This window comes from Corvus brachyrhynchos, unplaced genomic scaffold (assembly GCF_000691975.1).
Source record: "Corvus brachyrhynchos isolate BGI_N302 unplaced genomic scaffold, ASM69197v1 scaffold101, whole genome shotgun sequence".
Classification (NCBI taxonomy): domain Eukaryota; kingdom Metazoa; phylum Chordata; class Aves; order Passeriformes; family Corvidae; genus Corvus; species Corvus brachyrhynchos.
Window position 1 is genome coordinate 23,299,322 of NW_008237239.1, and position 3,912 is coordinate 23,303,233.

General features: G+C 43.9%; 1 long non-coding RNA gene across 2 annotated transcripts in view; it reads right to left on the bottom strand.

Annotated features, from left to right (window-relative positions):
* Nucleotides 1-3,912, bottom strand: part of LOC108445640 — a 33,332-nt gene extending 29,420 nt beyond the window's left edge. The window contains exons 1-3 of one of the 2 annotated variants that reach the window (XR_001860586.1): nucleotides 3,843-3,912; nucleotides 2,431-2,557; nucleotides 1,259-1,428 (exon numbers count right to left, since the gene is read on the bottom strand). This is a non-coding gene — a long non-coding RNA (uncharacterized LOC108445640). Of the gene's footprint in view, nucleotides 1-1,258; nucleotides 1,429-2,430; nucleotides 2,558-3,273; nucleotides 3,597-3,842 lie in introns of those variants that run through there. The other variant, XR_001860587.1, reaches the window with a different exon arrangement.

Here is a 3,912-nt window from a genome sequence, read left to right on the forward strand (position 1 = left end):
CAGCACGTCCCCCAGCCCCTCCCACCCCGCCAGCCTCTGCTGAACTGGCTGTTCCCAAACTGGACCCTGTGTATCCAGTGTGGCCTCACCAGTGCTGCACACAGAGCTCGTACCTGCTGAGTATATGGATAAGACAGCCCTGCAGATGTTGAAATCCCATGAGGAACTTCTTTTGTCCACCAGGATGGTCAGGCCCCTTTCTGCTGGGCTACTTCCAAGCCAGCTGGTTCTCAGCCTGTAGCGTCCTATGAGGATAGTCTGTCCCACATTCGGGACTTTGCCCTTGTCTCTGTTGACCAACACAAGGTTCTCACTAGCCTTCTCCTGCAGCTTGGCAAGCCTGCTCTGACTGGCAGCTGTGGCTTCCTGTGTATCAACTGATCTCCCCAGCTTGGCAAGGGGATCAGCTGAAAACTTGCTGAGGGTGCACTCTGTACCACCCCCTGCACGGTGAACTTGTCAAACAAGACTTGCTCCAGTATTGATCCCTGACCCCTCCTAACAGGGCATCAGTGAAGACTTAAACGAATGAGACACTACCCTTCAAGCCTGATGGTACAGACAGTTTTTCACACACACAGTCTGCCCACCCCCCCCACATCTACCCAGTTATTGAGGAAGTTTACCAAAAGCCCTAATAATGACAAGCTTAAATGACATACTCTGCTTTCCCCTTGCTCCCTAAGCCCAAAGTCAGTGACACTGGGTCAGACACAACTGAACTTGTAATATTAGCCTTTGTTCAATCACCTGCAGTCTTCTAAATGTCATGGGGTGGGAGCCCAAACCCTGATACCAGCCCACAGAAGCTTAGGAGATGTGGAAGGGTTTTTTTGGAAGTCCAAGATGAAAGAGGTCTTTTCTTTTTCCTTGACTTGTACGGTCAGCTCAATGACCCAGCTCTGCAGCAGGCTTTCCATATTCCACTCCTCTACTAAAATACTGACCATCCTCCTCTACATGAAGTGACGGAATCTCAGACCAGTGTAATTTGCTTACTATCTGCTGAATGATTTCTAGAAATGCTGTTTAAGGAAGGTGCTTATCTTTCATCCTTATCTAATTTTTTGGAAGTTGCAAGCATATCCAGGTGCCTGTTCAAGCATTTATTTAGCTGGTACTGTGGAAAATGCCATTGTTCTAAATTATTCTTTCTTTGTTCTTTGTTGTTAGTTGGTTTGTTTCCAGTAACCTCAAATTTGGTGCAGAAGAAAAGGGAATGTATACACACCTTATAGAGAATCAAACAATTAATTACCTTCATCATGCAGCTTTGACTGCTAATCCATCTCTCGAGGATCTTCTCTAATATTTTGTAGTATTACAGCTCTGCCGAAGCAGCCTCACATGGTTATTATCAAATAACCCAGGCCCTTAACAAGATTTCCTTCCTATTATTCAGATCTGGAATATGTGCTCCATCCTCCTCTAAAACAAAATGGAGGGGGGAAAAAAGTTAAAAAAAAAAAAAAAGAGCTAAATTAGCCAAAGTTTATTAGTTCTAGTCAGCTCATAAATGATAACTTCAAGGGTTATTTTTTCTTACTTGACTTCCCAGACCTAGAAAATGGAAGTGTTTCTTGCTTTTCAAGCATTTGTATTTAGTCTAGAATATCCCAAGACAGGTTTCTTACATTTAAGAGATACCACTTGTTCAAAATATTCTACATGGGTAATTTCATTGGTTGTTTTTGACAGGGAGTGATTGGTCTCTTCAGTTTTCTAAACTATCACAATAAATGAGAAGTATTTCTCCAACATTTTTTCTATTAAAGATGTGGATCTATTACAATATAGTCAGATTTCTACATATTCTGCACAGTTATACATTACACTTCTGCTTCAGTAACATGGCTGATACTACAACTGAATTTAAGGTTGCCAAAATTTCTCTTCAAAATTTCTCTTCTGGGTGTTTATAAGTTTGTTATTTTTTATAGCTGAATTGTTGCATTAATTCTCTACTTTTGGGAAACTTTGAAGATGCCTGAATATGATGAACTCCTTCTTCTGTTATTACAATAGAGTCATCTGTCACAAGTGAGACGGGTTTTGTATTTACCAGTTGATTCTCTAATTGTTCAAAAAGCTGCGCACTTTATTTGGATTATTAAATCTGCCCTCTCTCATCTGGGTGCAGAATAGAATCAGATCCAAATCAGGGCTTAGCTGATGAAAAACTGACAGAGCATGGTGCCATTACCGCTTTCACAATTCTCTTTTTCCTGTGACTGTGCCAGCCCCAGACCCGTCTCCCAGGATCTCCTCCTGGTGACTAGGGAAAGCCTAGGAGAAGTAAAAACCATCTCTATGACTAGGAAAGCTGTAAGTGACAAAGGACAAGAGGAGTAGAAGGTGCAAAGGGGTTTTTACCAAACCCCACCCTGGACACTGAGGCAGAGGGCAGGAAAGAATGATGAGAAACTTTACCTTCCTGAAAACCTAGTCTTGATCTTTAAAGTTCACTTTCAGGTGCCTTCACAGGGTCCGCACTGCTCTCTGTACTGTTCCTGTCATCTTTACCCAAGCCTTTGAATTACAGATTCGGTGATGGCATCTGGGGAGGACCAAGAAAGAACTCAAGAATGCCGAAAACACAGAACAATGGAAATGAGAGTATATACAGCAGTGAAGTGCCTAAAACACAAGCCTTGTGTTCTGCAGCAGCAATTGGTGAGCTAAAGAACATAAAATCAACATTCCCCTCTCTGGGAGACCAATGTTGAATTTAACCCTACAGCCACACCTGGGCAGAGGTCAGGGACAAAGCTCTTTCCAACCTCTCCCTCTGGCATAAGAGTGCTTTGGCTGTTATCAGCCTCTACCGGGCCAAGGTATCTACTTCAGCTGGCCAGGCCTCCATGAGGTCTCATCTCCTTCTCTGGTTTCACTCCTTTCATGCATTTTGTCTCTTCATGGAATTCTCCACTGGTCTTGGGCCTGTGGTTTCCCTCAGCTGGACTTTTTCAAAGTTCCGCTCAAAACAAAGCACTGTTTTTCAAACTTGCTAGTTTAACCTAAGTCAGTACCCCTAAAACCTCAGCTTCTGAAGGGGAAGATAATTAGATATTAACCTCAGCTTTCAATAAGGAAAAAAGTTTTGTTATTTCCCTTTGGGTTTTGGAAAAAAGTTTGAGCATACCAAAGATAAAAATTCTAGGCTCTAAACCAAATAACATAAAACATATTATTTCAAGATGCTATTTTTAAAGACCAAGATTTCACTCATCTCATGACTTTTGACCAGAGACTTGGCTCAGGATTTGAGTTTACCTTCCATCACACAGGAGGGTTAGCAGGGAGAAACCACAGCGCAGAGACTGGGACCCTTAAAATTCCCACTATCTTCTGGCAGCCTGTCCTGACTCATGTACCCCAACACTCAGCATTCCTGTAAGATCTACAGCAAAACTGCCATTTCCCTTCTTTTTCCGTGCCAACGCATGCAGTGCCTACAAAAGACAAGACCATCAACAGGTCGGAAACCTTCCAGTAACCAACCTGGGCAACACCAGGATGCGACTTCATTAAGCATTTTCCTTTTTTAAAAAAACCCAAACACAGAATCATAGAACCAGGGCTGGAAGGGACCTTAAAGACCATCCCATTCCAAACACCCCTGCCATGGGCTGGGACACCTTCCACTAGACCAGGTCGCTCAAAGCCCCATCCAACCTGGCTTTGAACACCACCAGGGTTGGGACATCCAAACCTCCCTGGGCAACCTGTTCCGCTGTCTCACCACTCTCACATAGAAGAACTTCTTCCACACACCCAACCTGATTTTCCCCTCTTTCAGCTTGCACCCAATTCTCCTTGTCCAAATTGCATCAGGGAACTACCTGAGGCCGGAAATTAGCCGGTCACCTCCACGGTGTCACAGGGACGGCCGGTCCCACCGGGACACGTCGG